This window comes from Pristis pectinata, chromosome 7, assembly GCF_009764475.1.
Source record: "Pristis pectinata isolate sPriPec2 chromosome 7, sPriPec2.1.pri, whole genome shotgun sequence".
Taxonomy (NCBI): domain Eukaryota; kingdom Metazoa; phylum Chordata; class Chondrichthyes; order Rhinopristiformes; family Pristidae; genus Pristis; species Pristis pectinata.
Genome location: NC_067411.1, coordinates 57,500,836 through 57,522,187, shown reverse-complemented (window position 1 = coordinate 57,522,187; position 21,352 = coordinate 57,500,836). Strand labels below are relative to the sequence as shown.

General features: G+C 42.6%; 1 long non-coding RNA gene across 2 annotated transcripts in view; it reads right to left on the bottom strand.

Moving 5' to 3' along the window:
• Window positions 1-21,352, bottom strand: part of LOC127572729 (uncharacterized) — a 44,225-nt gene that overhangs the window by 7,881 nt on the left and 14,992 nt on the right. Inside the window, exons 2-4 of one of the 2 annotated variants that reach the window (XR_007956665.1) lie at window positions 19,417-19,687; window positions 10,677-10,824; window positions 9,797-9,951 (exon numbers count right to left, since the gene is read on the bottom strand). This is a non-coding gene — a long non-coding RNA (uncharacterized LOC127572729). The remainder of the gene's footprint in view (window positions 1-9,796; window positions 9,952-10,676; window positions 10,825-19,416; window positions 19,688-21,352) is intronic. The other variant, XR_007956666.1, reaches the window with a different exon arrangement.

Here is a 21,352-nt window from a genome sequence, read left to right as displayed (position 1 = left end):
GGAATGAGAGAGTTCACATGACCTTTTTGCTCTAACCTTGGCTGATGGTTTCATTCATCTTAATGTTTAATTATCAAGTTTGGAGGGAAGTGGGTGCTTCTATTATTAGTCTATTTTATGTAAACCATTTGGGTGAACACTAGGTCAACTGAATCATTAAATTAAAATTGCAGTCTAAATAAATATCAGCGTCAATAAAGCATTTGTCAGTTTCAAATTTCACGGGTGGCAGTGATACCCACTCCCTGGTATGCTTTTAAAACTTGAAAGCACTGGAGAGATCCCACCAACTTTGTTGGAGTGACACTGTAGGTAGATCAAAGACAGCATTCTCTCCCAACATTTCCCAGGCCAACATCTCCAGAATCACGGATCTAATTATACACAGCTATCATCTTCCAGGCCACATTGTTCGCTTTCCCAACACCAGACTTCCAAAATAGGCATACTCTGTCACAGCAAGAGATTACCAGGTGGATGAAAGAAATGATCTGAAAAAGTTCCCAAAGCCTCCTTGAAAATGTGTAACATCCTCTCTGACTTGCAAAAGACCAACATTAGTTTCAGATTTCCAACTGTAGCTTTTTGCTTTTCTTCAGTATGAGAGCAGTGGATTAAATGACTGCCTTGTTATTTTTCCAATCTTAGTATTACTCATCATGTAAACCAACTGAACATCATGATCAGATTAGTGCAATTACTAGATTCAAAGCTTACTGTACAACTTTAGTGCACTGCTTGACGCATTGGAACTTTTCATTAATCCTCGTGTGAAGAAATGCTTTTTTGCGTCACCCCCAAAACAGTCTACTTTGCCTTTTATGTTTGTGCCCCATGTTCTGATTCCCCATCAAGTCCTCTAATCATCTTAAACACCTCAATTATTTCACTCCTTGGTCCTATGAACTGAGAAATATTGGACTGTACTGTGGAGCCTATGCTTGCAGTTCAACCCTTTTAACTCCAATATTCTAACCACAGAGCAGAGGCAGCATTTGGTGCAGAATACACTATTCAAGAAAGGAAGGAGACAGAGAAGACAGATTTAAGAGAAGTTTGGATAGGTACATGGATGGGAGGGGTTTGAAAGGATATGGTCCGGGTGCAGGTAGATGGGACTAGGCAGGTCGGCATGGACTAGATGGGTCAAAGGGCCTGTTTCTGTGCTGTGGTACTCTATGACTCTATGAAACAGGAAACTATTGGCCAGTTAACCAATAGTTCATTGGGAAAAATGATGGAATCCATTATTAAGGAGGTAAATTAGAAAATCTTACAACAATCAAGCAGAGTCTCATGTAAACTGCCTTTGACAAATTTGCTTGACTTCTTTGAGGTTAATAAACAGTATGAATAAATGAGAACTAGTATATATAGTGTATTTAGATTTCCAGAAGGCATTCAATAAGGTGTTATTTAACAAGTTACCTCATAAGATAAAAGGTCATGGTATTGGGGATATTATACTGGCATGGATAAGGGATTGACTAACTAATAGAAAACAGTTGGGATAAATGGCTCATCTTTGGATTGGTAATCAGTAATTAGTGGGGTGTCACAGGAACAGCACTAGGGCTTCAACTGTCCATAATCTATATTAATGACTTAAATGAAGGGACTGTGTGTACTGCAGCCAAGTTTGTTGATGAGAGGTTACCCACTCTGGAAGGACAAAATGTGGTGGTACCAATGGATCACAGTACATGAAACGCAAAAGGCTAGCATTCAGGTAAAACAAGTAATTAGGAAGTCTAATGGAAGGAGTATGGAGTATAAAAATAGGGAAATTTTGATGCAACTTCGCTGGGTATGGTGACGATGCATCTGGAGTATTGCATAAAGTGTTACTCTCCATATTTAAGGAGGGCGCTTTCATTGGGCAGTGCAGAGAAGGTTCACAAGGTTGATTCCTGGGATGGAGGGTTGGTTAGGGAGAAAGGGTGGACATATACCTACTGAAGTACAGGAGACCCCTGCATTATGGCAGTTCAGATAACCAAAATCCACCTTTACAGAATTCACAAATCACTACCAAAGAATCTGGGATACAGAATAAAAATTCACTTTCAGAGTCAGAGTTATCCAGCATGCAAACAGGCCCTTCAGCCCAAATGGTCCATGAAGACCAAGATGCCCCATCCAAGCTAGTCCCATTTGCCAGCTTTGGCCCATCACCTTCTAAATCTTTCCAATCCATGTACTTGTCCAAGTATCTTTTAAAAGTTGCCATTGAATCTGCCTCAACCACTTCTTCTGGCAGCTCATTCCACATAGATACCATCATTTGTGTAAAAAAAAGTTGCCCCTTAATTTCCTATTAAACCTTTCCCCTTTCACCTTAATCCTATGCACTCATTCTTGATCCCCAACCCTGGGAAAAAGACTGAGTGCATTCACCTTATCTATGCCCCTCATGATTTTATCCATCTCTCTAAGATCACCTCTCAGTCTCCTACGCTGTAAGGAATAAAGTTCTAGCCTGTCCAACCTCTCCCTATAGTTCAGTCCCTCAAGTCCTGGCAACATCCTTGTAAATCTTTTCTGCACTCCTTCCAGTTTAATAACATCAGGGCGACCAAAACTGAACACAATACTCCAAGTGCGGCCTCACCAGCGTCCTGTACAACCGCACCATGACCACCCAACTTTTATACTCAATGCCCTGGCTTACTAGGGCCAGCATGCCAAAAGCCACTTTCACTACCCTGTCTACCTGTGACTCCACCTTCAGTGAACCATGTACTTGTACGCCAAGGTCCCTCTGTTCTACAACAGTTCCCAGGGCCCTGCTGTTCACTGTGAAAGTCCTACCTTGATTTGACGTTCCAAAATGTTACACCTCACATTATCCAAATTAAATTCCATTTGTCATTCCTCGGTTCACTTATTCAGCTGAGCAAGATCCCCCTGTAATTTTTGATAACCTTCATTGTCCACTATACCACATATTTTTGTGTCATTTACAAACTTACTAACCATGCCCTGTACATTCTTATCCAAATCCATGATAAACATGACAAACAGCAATGGGCCCAGCACCAACCCCTGAGGTACACCACTAATCACAGGCCTCCAGTCCAAGAAACAACCTTCAATCACCATCTGCTTTCTACCATCAAGCCAATTGAGTATCCAATTCGCCAGCTCTCCCTGGATTCCATGCGATCTGACCTTCCAGAGCAGCCTACCATGTGGAACCTTATCAAAGGCCTTACTGAAGTCCATATAAACCACCTGCCCTCATCAACTTTCTCGGTCACTTCATCAAAAAACTCAATCAAGTTCATAAGACATGATCTCTCATGCACAAAGCTATGCTGACTACCCCTAATCAACCCGTCTTTCCAGATGTACATACATCTTATCCCTCAGAATCCTCTCCAGTAACTTACCTACTACAGATGTTAGACTTACTGGTCTATGGTTCCCAGGTTTTTCTTTGCTGCCGTTCTTAAATAAAAGCACAATATTCGCCTCCCTCAAATCTTCCAGCATCTCACCCGTGACTAATGATGACACAGTCTCAGTCAGAGCTCCCACAATTGCTTCTCTAGTCTCCCACAGTGTTCTTGGATAAACCTGGTAAAGCCCTGGAGATATGTCTACCTTCACACCTTTTAAGATATCCAGTACCTCCTCTACTATAATGTGGACTATCCTCAAGACCTCCCCATTTACTCTTCCTAGCTCTGAACTCTTCATGCCTTTCTCCACGGTGAAAACAGAGGAGAAATATTCATTAAGGACCTTGCCCTTCTTGTGCAGCTCCACACAAAGGTGTCCCCTTTGGTCTTTGAGGGGCCCTATTCTCTCTCTAGTTACTCTTTTTCCCTTAATATGCTTATAAAATCTTTGTATATTCCTTAATATTGTCTGCAAAACTATCTTATGCCCACTTTTTGCCGTCCTGATTTGCTTCTTGAGTACACTTCTGCATCCCCTATAATCCTCCAGGGATTCACTTGATCCCAGCTGCCTGTACCTGACCTATACCTCCTTTTTGCTAGCCAGGGCCTCAATATCCCTCGTCATCAAGGCTTCCCTACTCCTACCAGACTTGCCCTTCATTCTAACAGGAACATGCAGACCTTGAGCTCTCACTATCTCACCTATAAAAGCCTCCCACTTGCCCGCAAACAACCTACTCCAATTAACCTTTGCAAGCTCCTGTCTCATACCATCAGAATTCATCTTGCCCCAGTTTAGAACTTGAACCTGTGGACCAGTTCTGTCCCTTTCCATAACTATTTTAAAACTAATAGAACTATGGTCACTGGTCCCAAAATGTTCCACCTGCCCCAACCTCTTACCCAAGAGTAGGTCAAGCTTTGCTCTCTCCCCAGTAGGGCCCGCTATATATTGACCAAGGAGACTTTCCTGAAAGCACTTAACAAATTCCACCCCATCTAAGCCCTTAAAAGTATGGCAGTCCCAGTCTATGTTAGGAAAGTTAAAATCCCCTACCATGACAACCCTATTATTCTTACAACTCTCCACAATCTCCCTGCATCTTATGAAATATATTTGAAAAGAAGTAAATAAACACAACATTTATTCTTTTTCAACTCGAATTTCTTGATGCACATGATGATGACACGGCTTTGTTATGGAAAATGCAGTACACACCGTTTTCTAAGAAAGCAACCCCACCACCCCATAAAGTGGGGGTTGCCTCTATAGAAGAATGAAACATTTAAGATTTAGAGGGAGTTAACAGATGGATGATGGGAGGATATTTTCCCTAGTAGGGGTATCTAGAACATTAAAAATGGAGGTGAGGAGAAACTTCTTTCTTCGGAGGGTTCTGAATCTTTGCAATATTCTATACCAGGGAGATGTGCAGGTAGTCATTGAATATATTCAAGGTGCAGATTATCTGACATTAAAACATCAAGCGGTAGATTCGGGGGGTGGGGGGGTGGGTAGTTACGAATTACAAGTTAGAATACAAAACATGGGATTAATGTAGGATTAGCGTAGAAAGGGTTGTTCACGGTCGGTGCAGACTTGATATGCTGAAGGGTCTGTTTCTGTGTTTATATCTCTTCATGACTCTATGATTCTATGTCTCAAAAGAAATGTGAACAGAGAATGGGAAAATGGAACTGAGACCATGATCAGATCAGTGGTACTCTAACTGGATGGTGCAGTTTACTCCAGGGGCCAACTAGCCTACTCATGCTCCTGCTTCTGAAGTTATGTTCTTATATAGGTCACCGTTTGAGATCACTTGAAATTCACAGAGTGGTGCTGGGAGTCTAAAGCAGTCCTACATCTAAAGGCCAATAGCTATTCTGGCAAAGTTGCCTTAAGGACAATTCTTTTCCAGATAAGCTAACCATAACTTATTAAATTAACTCATTATTTGATGAAATGCTGTTTAAGACATAGGGTTGAGGAAGTAAAAGGTTAAGAAATTATGACTGTACATATAACTAATGAAAAAATACCACGCACGCAAGCCCGACTCAAGACCAGGTGGTAATTACTGTGTCTGGAACTTGATTGTAAGCCAATTATACTAAACAATAAGTGTGAGGTTTGTCTTAAACAATGAGTGTGATGGTTGTCTTTGAAATCGATGTAGTTGTATTGTTTAAGTGTGTGACAAGGACTGTATAAATTATGTCTGCCCCTCTGTATTGTGGAGACCTCCGATAAAGACTCTACATGAGGGTCAGGAGAATTCTCCTTGGCAGTATGCTGCTAATGAACACATTTTAACAGAATTAATCTGTGGCACTGTGAGATTTTGCAGCAGGCAGGAGTGGAACTTAAAATTGGGATAACAATGGAGTGGGAACTTAAAATTGGGATACAATTTGGCGAGCCAGCCAAGAGTCCAAGACAAGGTCTTGGAAGTGGCATGAGCGATCGACGGGGATAATGACTACCTGAGACGGAAGGGCCCACAAGGTAAGATTCACCTTGATCCCTCTCACGGAGTCGGACACCAGATCGATCCCTTCACTTATCGAAAATCCTCTGACAGACTCCTCGCGAACCTGTCTGAGTGCCACAGGTAAGAGGTTAGAGTCATCCAGATAAATTATCTGAGGTTCGAGTCCTCGGAGTAATAATGGTAAGGGGCTCAAGTCCCCAGTTTTGGGTTTTAAGGTTGTGAATTTTAAGGTTTTGAGTTTTAAGTTTTGAGATCTCCAGTACTACCACCTTGCCTTAGACCGGTTCTTAAGAGGGGAAATCCTCCACGGGAAGGTCAGGAACCTGAAGTGGGTGAAGGAAAGACACCGATCTTATAGATAATCGCAGCGATTTGTACCTTATGGTCAAAAAATGAGAATAACTTCCGTAAATTATTGTCAAGCCTCAATAAGAAATTGGGAAATGAAATATGGCCATTAGGGGGAACTTGGGATATGGATAAGTGTCTAAAGGTAGAAAAGGCGATTTGGGAGTGCAATACAGGGGAAAAATGGAAAATATTAATGTCTACTTGGAGAAAAATGGCCGAAGACCTGACAAATAGATCTAAACAGAGTAGTTGGGAACATAATGCACGTAGAAGGGACAGGAAAGGGGCAGACCAGGAAAAAAAATAGAGAAGGATAAAGTGGAGGTACCTCCCGACATGTCTGGCATGCCCATTGTTCCAAAGTAATGATAAGGACGAAAATGAGGAGGATTGGATGGTCCGACCCACAGCCCCTATCTACCCCACAATTTCACTGCTGCCCCCATATAATGTAACTTGTTCGCAAACTGTTCCGCTCTCACCACCAACGACTGCTAGCCAAGTCCCATCCCAAGGACAATTCCATGACCCTATTGCGTCCCGAACTAGAAATCAGCTTAGACAGAGAGGAAGCCTGCATACGAATGGTTCTAAGGCCACAGACAAGCAACAGAACTTCATGGTAGGGGACAGACATTTAGTAGATCCTTGGTTGGACACTGATTATGACTCCGATTTTATCACTGATAATGATGACCCTAAAGATCCCGACCCATCACCTATGTTGAATGAGGTAAAGGGAGCCAAGGCTAAAAGACAGTTCCCCAATAGGAGTGTTCCCAATCCCGATCCAGCTCAAGCGAGCACTAATCCTACGATCCAAATATACACCCCTTGGAGGCCTCAGGAGATGTGCCTAATTATGAGTCAGGTGCCCAACCGTGGAAACAACCCGGTGGATTTTACTTAACACACTTCATTCTTGGGAATACGTAATACCTCCACAGAAAGTAAAACAAACCCAGCGCCAGGTGAAGTTTCTGGGCACCCTTTTAAGTGCAACTGAGCGGCAGCTACCCCACCACCCTCTACACCGAAGGGTATGCGCACCTTCTTAGGTTTAGTAAATTTCTGCAGACAATGGCTACCTAATGTGGCCCTCCTTACTAAGCACCTCACACCCCTGGCTTCAAGCCAGTCTATGGGACCTTTTGAACTTAGGGGAACAAAAGGAGGCCTCTGATCAGCTCAAACAGGCCCTTGCCAGCACCCCGACCCTGGGATGACCTCTATATGATCGCCCATTTCAGCTTTTTGCGAATGTCCTGGAGGACTGCGCTACAGCCATCCCTACTCAAACCCATGGGGATAGAAAAAGATCGGTGGCATAGTACTCTACTCAGCTGGACCCTGTTCCTAGGGGACTTCAGCCATGCTCACAGATGCTTCCAGTGATCTACTGCCTGGTAACAGCACCATCCAACACAACCCTGCAACAGTCAGTGGTTGTTTATTCCTCCCATACCATAATGACACTCCTGACCTCCCATCAGACACAACACTTTACCCAGGCCCGCTTAAACAGATATGAGGTAGCGCTCCTGAATAACCCACTCCTCACTTTTGCATACTGCACCACCATTAACCCTGCCACCTTTCTAGAGGCCCCACCTGAGGATCTTGAAGATCCACCACATGACTGTTTAATGCGTAACCACTTTTTGACTACACCCCATCCGGACCTTTCGGGTAAAGCCTTCCAGTCAGCAGACTTAAACCTGTATGTCGATGGTAGTTCCTCCGTTTCTGAACAGGGAATCCGCCTTTGCGGCTACGCCATAGTAGACGACTCCCATGTTGTGGAGCCTGCGTTTTTGCAGCCCCCAGTCTCTGCCCAAAAAGCAGAACTCTTTGCCCAGACCAGAGCTTGTATTTTAGCCAAGGACAAAGTAGCTAATATCTTTACTGATTCCCACTATGCTTTTGGAGTCGCCCATGATTTTGGCCTTTTATCAAAATATAAATCCTATATGTGACAGATGTAAATCGAATGTGGCTTCTTTGACACACATTTTGGTCCTGTCCTCCTTTGGAAAAATATTGGAAAGATATTTCTAACATTATTTCAAATGTATTGAAGATTGATTTACAACCTCACCCTATCACCGCAATTTTTGGATTACCAAGGATAGAGCCTGGCCATCTATCTGCTTCCGCTAACCATATGATTGCCTTTGTTACATTAATGGCCAAACGATCCATTTTGCTTAAATGGAAGGATCCAATACCTCCTACCACTTTTCAATGGTTTTCTCAAACTATATCATGTTTAAACTTGGAAAAAATTAGGAGTGGTACTGTTGGTCCTTCGCTTAAATTTGAGGAAGTTTGGAGTCCATTTATTCAATATTTTCACATGATATAGATCCCCTTGTAATAACCTTTCAACTTAGAGGAACAGAGTTGATGACATAATATTGCTCTGTTTCTACTGAGAAATTTCTGTCCAGTTTTTTTTTCCTGTTTGTTTTTTTTATTTTTTTTTGTTTAGTTTGATATATTATTTATAATTTTTCTTATTGATTTGGGGATTTTTTTCTCTTTTATATTTGTATAATAAATCTTTTTCTCTTCTTTTATATTATATTCATTTACTAAGATCGTTGGATCTACAGATTTTTTATATTTTATTGTTCTTTATGATTATCCATGCCATGATTGTTCTCCTGATCTCTTTGTATTACATGTACAAACATTGATGTTATATATTAATCTGTATTAATTTGAAAACTAATAAAAAGATTGAAAAAGAAAAAGATTTTGGCCAACTATGGACGCACAGGGGATTTCTGACCTCCACAGGTAGACCCATACAGAATGAGGCTTACGTAAAGAACCTCCTCTAAGCCATCCTCCTCCCTAATAAATTGGTCATCATTAAATGCTCAGCTCACCTCTCGGATGCCTCCCTAGTAACACAGGGCAATAACAGGGCAGATGCAGAGGCTAAATTGGCAGCACACCAGGGGACTAATATCGTTTCGACTGCAGAAAAACAGGCGGTTGCTTGTAAGCCAATAACAACAACGCAGGAGACCCCAGACATAGTCACTGTACAGCACTTACAAGGGAATGCCCCTGACTCAGAAAAACAAATATGGAAGGCGCATGGGTGTACGCACTCTGCGCCACATGGCCTCTGGACTACTCCAGTCGGTCAGGTATGTACACCTGATATCTTGTTACCAATGCTTATTGACTGCCTGCATTCTGACACCCACCTTGGCAAGGAGGGAATGAGTAACATTTTAATACGTACCTGGTGGCACCCCAGATTGGAGGAAGCAGCACAAGGCAAAATATGATCGTGTTTAATATGCCAACAAACCAATGCTGGGAAAGGGGTGAGGTTCACCCCAGGCAAAACCCCCTTGCCAGGGGGTCCTTTTGAATGCATACTTGATTTTATTGAATTACCACGTGTACATTGCTCTAAGCACTGTCTTATTATTATTGATGGATTTAATAGATGGATTGAAGCTTTTCCAGCCACCAACAATAAGGCCTCAATGGTGGTAAAGTTATTGCTTACAGAGATCATACCAAGGTTTGGGGTACCCCGACAGATAAGTTCAGACAATGGTCCCCACTTCATAGGGAGAATAAATGAGTTGTGCGAGGCACTGCATATCGAACAACAGTTCCATTGCACCTACCACCCTCAGGAAGCAGGTATAGTAGAATGAGTCAATGGCACCCTGAAAAATAAATTAATTAAATTAGTGTCAGAGACAGGTCTAAATTGGCTGAAGGTTCTCCCATTAGCATTATACCATGAGAATTAACCCCCCCCCCCCCCCCCAACTTGGCCACCGGGGTGTTGGCTGCCAAAATTGTCTATGGGCATCCAGGAAGAACCCCATGGGATGCTGACATCCAGCCCCCCCGCCCAGGTTGACCTTAATATCATGGGGAATGAACTACCAAGGTATTTCAGACAGCTTACGTCCTCTTTAAAGTTTCTTCATTCTCAGGTGAAGAGCGCCTTTAAACCATGGGAAGGACAGGATGTGGAGTTGCCTGACCTGGAATTTGGAGGTTCAGTACTGAAAAGGGATTGGGAGCGCCCTAAATTGGGACCTCGGTGTAAAGGCCCCTTCCAGATACTACTCCAAACTCCTACAGCTGTGAAAGTGCAGGGCCAGGAACGCTGGATTCATCTGAGTGACTGTAAACGATGGCCACCGGAAGGAAAATGACGTTTTAGATTTGGACTCCTTACCATTACTGGTACTCTTGCGTTGGCATTAGAGGAAAACTTGTTTTACAAAGCACATATGCAGTTACATGGAAATCGCACTGTTTGCTACCCACGGCAGAATCAATGGAAGGTCTTTTTGTAGCCACACCAAGTTGGAGCCCCAGGTCTCTCTTAAAATACGAATATTCAGAAACAAAGTGTATAGGGCAGAAGGGAACTTACGGGAGGGTGTTGCCAGGTAAATGTTTGCAAAGAACGATAACAGATCCCAGTAGCACAATTAGCTGCCAGTCCTTCCCCCACTGCTTCGACGGTAAAGGATGGGGTTGTGGGATAGCAATCGTACGGCACACGATATCATGCACACCACCTGTATAGAGAGAATATGTGAATTTAGGGGAGGATGTTTTAGGTGTGAATGTGCCACCACTAGGTGTGTTAAATTACTTGCAGGGGAGTGATGGGTTTGCGGGGAAGGGAACGGAACCCATGTGAAATTGTCTAATGTCTCTTTGAAATGGCAAACCAGGGAAAATTATCTGAAAAATCATGGAAGGAATGTTGCTGGAATCTCTTGGTATTCTCAGATGCCCAGTCCACAGCAAACAGGTAATGTAACCTGTTACTGGGCCAAGGAAGGGTATGTGTTCCTTTTCAATGGTACTTATACTACTGCCACCCCCACTCTGCCAGCCTGGTTTGCAATAGGAACGATTGGGCCGGTCACGGTCCCCTGCCCCCAGGAGGATCATGTCTGAAGACTTGTGGTGCAGTCAGTAAGTGAGGAGTTCTGTGAAGATCGGAGGGATCTTGCTACAATGGGCTCTCCCTTATCGTCATTAGGCTATGGGTTTCTGAGTACTCTCTCTCGGCGGTGGGGGGGGGAGCGGGGTGGGTGGGGATGCGGATCAGCAGGAACTATAGCTGCAAAAAACTGGAACTACCTTACTTGTGGGCTGACCATGCTGGGAAACAGTACCATAAAGGGCCTGGAGGCAGTGAACCAGGAAATGGCAGAACTTCAACTATGCCCAACAGACCCAGTATGCTGTGGACTACCAGATGGCTCAGCAAGGAGGAGTATGTGCCATAGTAGGGGACAAATGTGTCACCAATGTTAGGGATGAGTCCTACAACATTTCCCATGCCATTCAGAAGCAAGTAGATAGCTTTAGGCAGGTACTTGCAGGAGGGGAGGGTTGGTTGAGGTGGCTGCTAGGAGGATCATGGACATCATACCTGCTGCATGGAGCAGTAGTGTTAATCATTATTATTATAGCATGCTGTGTGGTGCTGACCTGTTTAAATACTTGTTGCAAGGTCTTTATTAATAAGCTCTCGACCCTGTTCTCAGCATTCCTCTAGGTTATCATATGATAAAAGGAGGGAATGAGGAAGTAAAGGGTTAAGAAATTGTGACTGTACATATAACTAATAAAACTACCATGCACGCAAGCCTGACTCAAGACCAGGTGGTAATTACTGTGTCTGGAACTTGATTGTAAGCCAATTATACTAAACAATAAGTGTGAGGTTTGTCTTACACAATAAGTGTGATGGTTTTCTTTGAAATCAATGTAGTTGTATTGTTTAAGTGTGTGACAAGGACTGTATAAATTATGTCTGCCCCTCTGTATTGTGGAGACCTCTGATAAAGACTATGTGAGAGTCAGGAGAATTCTCCCTGGCAGTATACTGCTAATAAATGTGTTTTAACAGAATTAATCCATAGCACTGTGATTTTGCAGCAGGCAGGAGTGAGAACTTAAAATTGGGATAACAGGATGGGAATTGTTATGGCTCTGGCTGCAAAGCTTTGTCAGGAATGCAGAGGAAACCCTGGTTAAATTTACTAAGGTAATGTCAGAGGAGTGGAAGAAGCGCCAAGGAGTTTTCCAGCCAAAGGATTACATAGAAATGATAACAAGTGAAGAGACATTTGGCCCAGGAATATTGGTTGTCAGCCTCCACATACAGTGGTCATTAGCTCCTTGCCTATTGAATTGAAAAGGCAAAAAATTCAATCACCTATCCAACATATTCCTGAATGTTGACTTTATTCTGACTTCAGTTACTAACTCTGGTTGTACAGCCCATAACCTCACAATGTTGTCCTGTTTCACCTATTCTCTAAACCTCTAACATTTAACCTCATATCCGTAACCTCTTCTGAATAGATCTTTGAGATGTTTCAAGGGAATAAGGGCCTCCTTTGGCACTTTCAATGGAGCAAGTGGGGTGTGGAGGGGAGTTGTGGGCGGTGGGGGAGGAAGGAGATTTATCTCGGGGGGAGTGGGGGTCCGCGGTTTCTCCTGATTGTCTGCCGTTACTTTGGAGGAAGAGCCCAAGATCCCTGGAAAAAATATGACCTACAATAACACATTTTCTCCAATGCTGTTGCATTAGAAGTACTATTGGCTAATCAGGAGGAACCTATAAAACTTAGCTCTTACAATGTTTGATGGAGGTGTGACTCCGGTGACTGTTTACTATTCTTACCTCCATATCTTACATAAGTGTGTAAATAAAAACTTGCAGCGGACAGGCAAGTGATGGTATTTAAAAGAATGTCTTTTATTTTGAAGACTATGCTTTATTACTAAATCAAATAATTTCACCACTTTTGGTTCATATAATGGCAATTACTTGATTTACAAAATGTTTGAGTTATGAACTTCCGCTATAATTCCTTTGACTTTTCCATATTTGTGTCTGATTTATGTAACAACGTTTTGCTGTAATGAATACGATGCTATTCCCTTCACAAAGGGACACTGTATTGAAAGACCCACAGTGCATTTCTCCTAACCTTTTTGATTTACGAAATTTCACTTACCAAGATGTTCTTCAGGATCATCCCCTTTGTAAATCAAGGATGTTATCAGCTCTTTTCCTGGCACAGCTTGCAGACAGTAGTGTAGTGGATAGTGTGATGCTATTACAGCACCAGCTACCCAGGTTCAATTCCAACCACTGTCTGTAGGGAGTTTGTATGTTCTCCCCATGTCTGCGTGGGTTTCCTCTGGGTGCTCTGGTTTCCTCCCACATTCCAAAGATGTATGGGTTAGGAAGTTGTGGGCATGCTATGTTGGCACTGGAAGCATGGTGCCACTTGCAAGCTACCCCCAGAATACTACGCAAAAGACGCATTTCAGTGTTTTGATGTACATGTGACTAAGAGAGATATCTTAGTTAGCAATTGGAAAACACAGCTCCTAACTAATGTTGAAGTGAACTCAGAACATATGTTCAGGGATGGGCTATGTGACCCCTTGAGTTTGCTCCTCCATTTAATATTCTAATCCAATCTTGGCCTCAACTCCTTCCTGCCTGGAATATAAAGTATTCCTTCAGATCAGAAATTCCATAGCTGAACTAATACAGGATCAAAACATTGGAACTTGGAATTAGATCCATTGAAGCTGATAATTTACCTGGGTGATGTTACTGGTTTAAAGGCCCTACCCCAGGGTGCCAGGTTTTCTTGGTTGTATTCTTGCTGATTACATGATATCACAACCCCATCTAGTCAAAGCCACTTTTCCTCGGAGATATCTTCATAAATAACAAGCAAAAGTGTTCAAAGAAATTTGAATTACCTTGTGTGTTATGTTGCTTGGATGTGTTTTTTTCTCTTACAACACTGTCTGAGAGCTAAACTTTAACTGTTGAGGTAGTTTGACAGCCCTCTCTAGCCATACATGTCATCAGTGGCAGAATTCTGCAGCTCAGAACTTTAATAAAAAACCTCCTGGAATGTAGGGTGTTTGGAGACACTGATAGGCCAGAATAGAAATTATGTCTATAGCTTGCCACATTTATGTTATGTCAATTCAAGTGTTTGAAGATTTTAATTTGGTATTTTTTAAAACTGGAATACATTCTGGTTTCAGTAAAAGGATCATAAAATTCAGGTTGTTTGTATGTCCATTTAAAAAAACTTCAAACATTGGGAGATGAGCAGCTCTGACAAGGTCAGTATTTATTGCTCTCAACAGAATGGCTTCCGAGGCCATTTCTAAGGCTATTTAAAGAGGGAACCACATTGGTGGGTCTGTATGCAGATAGGGCCAGACTCAGCAGGACAACAGATCCCTTCCCTGAAAGGCAGCTAGATGGATGTTTACAAAAATTTGATGGTTTCATGAACATCACTCAGACCAGCTGTTCTTTTTAAACTTCAGATAATTAACTGAGTTTAAGTTCCTCAGCTACTGTGGTGGGATTTGAACTCAGATCTCTAGATTACTAGTTTATCCACTGCACCACCACCAAAAGCCTAGTGCCTTTTAGGAAAGGAAACTTGCCATGCTGATTTAGTCTCATACCAACTCTGTGCAAACAGTAATAAAAGCTGCCTTTGTCAGCAACACCCACATTCTGGGAATGAATAAATTATTCTGGAGTACATCAAAATTATTTAAAGATAAATAATCAGAGTCTTGAATAAATGATTTATTTCAAGTCAAGGAATACCACTGCTAATTCACCCAAAGAATCTGACTTATTTGATCTTTCCAGCATAATACTTAGATTTTTCTGTGAGTGAAACCAACAATTCAAGCTCTCAGACATTTCCAAAGAGCTGCTGATTTATTACATGTCCTGAATTCTCCTAAGTAGTTGTAAACTTGATGCTCAGTGACCTATTATGGGCCAATTGATAAACGTCTGACTCCTTTGAACAACAGTTGCCTTACATTTAATTATGTTTATAAAATGTTTGTGAATTTGTTCTTTTATTTCCATGATTCTCCATTCAGTGAACCATGGCTGGTTGCTCCATAGAACACTACAGCACAGAAAACAGGCCATTTGGCCCTTCTAGTCTGTGCTGAAACAGTATTCCACTATTCCCATTTATCTGCATCCAGTCCATAACCCTCCAGACCACTCCCATCCATGTATCTATCCAATTTATTGTTAAAACTCAAGAGTGAGCCTGCATTTACTACATCAGATGGCAGCCTGTTCCACACTCCCACCACTGAGTGAAGTTCCCCTTAAACTTTCCCCTTTCACCCTAAAGCCTTGTCCTCATACTTATCTCTTCTAATCTAGGTGGAAAGAGCCTACTCGCATCAACTGTCTATACCCCTCAATTTTGTAAACCTCTATCAAATCTCCTCTCATTCTTCTGCACTCCAAGAAGTAAAGTCCTAACCTGTTCAATCTTTCCCTGTAACTCAACTCCTGAAGACCCAGCAACATTCTAGTAAATCTCCTCTGCACTTTCAATCTTACGAATATCCTTCCCATAGTTAGGAGACCAGAACTGCACACAATACTCCAAATTTGGCCTCAATGTCTTATACAACCTTACCATAAGATCCCAACTCCTACACTAAATACTTTTATTTAAGAATGCCAGGATGCCAAAAGCCTTCTTTACAACCCTGTCTACCTGTGACACCACTTCCAGGGAATTATGTATCTGAACTCCCAGATCCCTTTGTTCCTCTGCACTCCTCAGTGCCCTACCGTTTACTGTGTATGTCCTACCTTGATTTTTCCTTCAAAATGCAACACCTTACTTGTCTGCATTAAATTCCATCTGCCATTTTCTGGTCATTTTTCCAGTTGGTTCAGATCCCTCTGCAAGCTTTGAAAACCTTCCTCGCTGCCCACTAGACCTCCAGTCTTAGTATCATCAGCAAACTTGCTGATCCAATTTACCACATCTAGATCATTGATATAGACAACAAACAACAATGGCCCCAGCACAGATCCCTGAGGCACACCACTAGTCATAGGCCTCCAGTCTGAGAAGCAATCATCCACTACCACTCTCTTCTCTCACAGAGAATTTCAAATCCAGTTTACAACCTTTCCATGGATACCAAGTGTCTGAACCTTCTGAACTAACCTCCCATGTGGGACCTTTTCAAAGGTCTTACTAAAGTCCAGGTAAACAACATCCACAGCCTTTCCTTCATCTACTTTCTTGGTAACCTCCTCAAATCTCTACAAGATTCATTAAACACAATCTACTATGCACAAAGCTATGCTGACTATCCTTAATCAGCCCTTGGCTGTCCAAATACTTGTATATCTGATCTCAGAACACCTTCCAATAATTTACCCACTACTGATGTGAGGCTCACTGGCCTGTAATTACCTGGTTTACTTTTTGATCTTTTTAAACAACGGAACAACATGAGCTACCCTCCAGTCCTCTGGCACCACACCTGTGGCTAAGGACATGTTAAATATATCTGCCAGGGCCCATGCAATTTCTACACTAGTCTCTCTCAATGTCTGAGGAAATATCTTGTCAGGCCCAGGGGATTTATCTACCTTTATTCACTGTAAAGCAGCAGGCACCTCCTCCTCCTTAATGTCTATATGTTCCATGACACTACTACTTGTTTCCCTTCCTTCCATATCCACTATGCCAGCTTCCTGAGTAAATACTGATGCAAAAAAACTAAGATCTCCCCATCTCCTGAGGCTCCACACAGATGACCACTCTGATCTTCTAGGGGACTAATTTTGTCCTTACTATCTTTTTACTCTTATACTTGTAGAAGCCCCTTCAGGTTTACCTTCATATTATCTGCTAAAGCAACCCCATGTCTTCTTTGCCTTCCTGTTTTTTTTAGGATTTTCTTACTTTTTCTATACTCTTCAAGTACCTCTTTTGTTCCTAGTTGCCTATACCTGCTATACACCTCTTCCTTAAAGAGAGCACCAATATCCCTTGAAAACAAAGGTTCCCTATGCTTGTTAACTTTGCCTTTAATCCTGGCAGGAACATGCAAACTCTGCACTCAAAGTTGCCTTTGAAGGCCTTCAACTTACTGAGCACACCCTTGCCAGAAAACAACTTATCCCAATCTACTCTTCCTACATCCTTTCATTTCCACAAAATTGGCCTTTCTCCAATTTAGAACCTCAACTCGAGGACCAGACCTGTCCTTATCCATAATTAACTTGAAACTAATGACATTATGATCACTGGACCCAAAATGCTCACCTACTTCTGTCACCCGACCTGTCTGGTTCCCAAATAGGAGATCAAGTATTGCATTCTCTCATTGGTACCTCTACATATTGATTTAGAAAACTTTCCTGAACACATTTGACAAATTCCAAGCCATCCAGCCCTTTCACAGTGTGGGAGTCCTAGTCAATATGTGGAAAGTTAAAATCCCCTACTATTACAACTGTTTCTTACATCGGTCTGCTATCGCACTACAGATTTGTTCCTCCAATTCTGACTATTGGGCAGTCTATAATACAACCCTATTAGTGTGGCCACATCTTTCCTGTTCCTCAGCTCCATCCATATAGAGTCAGAGAGGACAGCCCAGAGGGCTTGTCTACTATGCACAGCTGTGATATTTTCCCTGACAAGAAATGCCACTCCTCCCCTTTCATCCCTCCCCCTCTATCACGTCTGAAACAACGGAACCCTGGAACATTAAGCTGCCAGTCCTGCCCTTCCTGCATCCAGGTCTCACTGATAGCAATAATGTCGTAATCCCACATGCCAATCCACACCCCAAGCTCATCTGCCTTACCTACAATACTTCTTGCATTGAAATAGATACACCTGAGAACATTTCTATCATGTACAAACCTTTGATTTCTGTCGATAGCTGCAGTCCTCGCATGACCTTTTTCCTCCTCCACCTCACTATCTGCTCTAACACTCTGGTTCCCCTCACCCTGAAAATCTAGTTTAAACCCCCCCAGAGCAACACTAGCAAACCTACCCACAAGAATGTTAGTCAGAACAGGACCCACTTTCCCTGGTGGAAAGCCCAATTGTCTAGAAACATGAAGTCCTCCCTCCTGCACCAATTTCTTAGCCACATATTTGGCTGCATGATCCTCCTATTTCTAGCCTCACTAGGACATGGCATGGGTAGCAATCTTGAGATTGCAACCTTGGAGGTCCTGTTCTTCAACTTTGCACTTAATTCTCTAAACTCTTTGCAGGACCTCCTCCTCTTCCCTATCCACATCATTGGACCCTACATGGATCACAACTTCTGGCTGCTCACCCTCCCTCCTGAGAGTGGAGAACTCAATCCGACATATCACAGACCCTGGCTCCAGGGAGGCAACAGACCATCCAGGATTATCAATCTCTCCCACAGAACCTCCTATCTGTCCCCCAACTATCAAATCCCCAATCACTACTGCTCTCTTTTCCCTCCTTCCTCTTAGCCAAGGGTCCCATCTCAGTGGGAGAGACTCAACCACTGCAACTTGTCCCTGGTAGGTCATCCCCACCAACAGTATGCTTATTGTTGATGGGAACAGCCACAGGGGTGCTCTGCTCTTTCAGTCTATACCTCTTCCCTGACAGTCACCCAGCTACCTGCCTCCTGACTTTTTGGGGTGACTATCTCCCTGAAACTCCTGTCTATTTCTGCCTCACAGAGTGATCCAGAGTTCATCCAGCTCCAGTTTCCTAACTTGGTTTGTCAGGAGCTGCAGCTGCATGCACCTTTTACAGGTGTAGTCATCAGGGACAAGTGTGTTGTCCCTGACTTCCCACATACTGCATGCAGAGCACTCAACTGCCCTAACTGCTGCCATCACTACCTACTCCTAAGTTAACTAAATTGAAGGAACTTACCAGCCTTACCTCACTGGGAGCAAGCTCTTCCTCTTCCTCTGCCTCTGCCCCTGCCTCTGCCCCTGCCCCTGCCCCTGCCCCTGCCCACCAAAGCCTCAAAACTCCACTCCTACCCTGAGCCACTGACACACTGGCCACTCCTCTTCAGTTACTCCCCCTTATATTTGTCCTTGCCAATTACCTCAAGTACAAACTCCCTCTAATCAGACACTCAACACTCTGTTTAACCCTTCAAGTTGCCCTCCACTTATTAAGCTTCTTAAATACACTCACTGTACCTGAAAGGGAACTGCTGCTCCAACGGCTGCCGGGCTCCTTCTGTAAAAGAAAAGCCCACGAAACACACAAGCTTTTTAAATACACTCATCATACCTGAAAGGGAACTGCTGCTCCAGAACGGTCAAACAAGTTCTCCAGCTGAAAATCTTCCTAAAAACTTCCTGTTTATCCTTCAGTAGTGGATCATAGTTTCCTTTTGTTTTATATATTGCTTTCCTTTGGATTCCTTTTCTCCTTATAGCAAAGAGCTTTGAGACACCTTTTTCCATTTGAGTCTTGTAAACAAGTGCTTGTGCTGTAATTTTTCTTCTAAAATAACCTGCTCTGAATCAGCTCATTGCAATCCATTAAATGGGTGTTGACTCTAACAAAAAAAAATGTGGCATATGCACAAAATTAGAAAGTATTCCATCTGGAGCAACTTGCACTGGATTTAATATAACCTCACACTACTTTACCAAGCTTATTTCATAATACTCAAAAGTTCATCAGATAGGTCAAATGTGCAGCGTGAAACAAAAACATAATTAGAAATAAAAATATTATACACACATTTCAGCAAATTGTAATAATGTAATTTATAAATAATCATAGGATAAATTTTGCAATTGGCCAATAATTCTTCACAAGAACCTCTTTGACTGCAATAATAGAGTCAGTGTGGATTCACTAAACAGTTTACAGACAATTTTGGTCAAATGTCACGCGTGAGGCAGTCAATAAACAATGTCCCAACAGACATTGGCCAGGTATGTAATTCAAAATACCAGTGAGCATGTCAGCACTCTTTGTAATTCTTCTTTCTAGGCGTTCCCTTTGGATCAAGGATGACTTAGTTCTATTCTAGTGTGTGTTCTGAGGTGCCAGATGAGGCCAAGGTGGGATCTGCAGACTTTTCAACAGACAAGGCAGGAGGTGGTTGAAAGAGGTGGAGGGTTTCTGAGGCAGTGCTCTATTCCTGCTGTATTCACAGGGCTTCCGAATGTTCCTGATGCATGGTCATGAGCAGTGGTTTTCAACCTTTTTCATGCTGCGGCCTCCCAGAACATGTCCTTGTTAGATGGCGGACCCCCAAAGCCCACAAAATCAAACAATCGATAATTCATGCATACAATACTTAAATTACTGCACATGGGCCCTATTGAAATGGTGACTATTTCAATCACCGATAATTACCAGCGGCGTCTTTCAGTGTTCAGTACAATGTGAAGGTTGTGCCTGTTTTGCACTGCAGAGTTTGTTCAAATGTGGTGGTATGTGCGACAAACATACGCGTATGTCATCCTCAATATTCAGTCTTGATCTGTATTTGGTTTTCATGGCAGTGACTGCAGAAAATGCTATTTCGCACAAGTAAGTGGTTGCAAATGGTAACAGAACATTGACGGCTTTGCTGGACAGCAGTGGATACTCCTGGGAACATGCTATCCAGAACGACAACAGTGACATTCGGTTGAACTGCAAGCGCAAAGTCCTGTCAGATGACAGTTCAGCCAATTCTCCTTGCTCATGTCCAGTTAAATCAGTAAACATGCATTCAAACGGATTTCGAATCCAGTCAAACATGTTCGTGTCATCGTCGCCGAAATACTCATGGAAATAATGTGACAGCTGTTGAATATGGTTCAAAACAGTGCTCACAATGGTCCCTGTCTTAGTCTCGTTCACTGTCAGAAAGTCAGCCAGCAATGGAAACATATCATAGACGCCTTGCTCGCATCTTCCCTTCCAGATACTGAGTTTTTTCTGGAAGGCACTGATTTTGTCATGCGTTTTCAGAACATTTGAGCCAGGTCCTTGCAATGATAGATTTAAGCTGTTCAAAATGTTGAAAATATCTGCAAGATAAGCTAATCTGGCAACCCACGTCTCATCTGTCAAGAACTGTGTCAATGATCCGTTATGCTTATTTAGAAAAATGAGCAGTTCATCTCGCAATTCATATACACGCTGCACAATGCGGCCTCGTGACAGCCATCTGACTTCTGTATGTAGCAACAAATGCTTATGCTCGGCTTCCATTTCACGG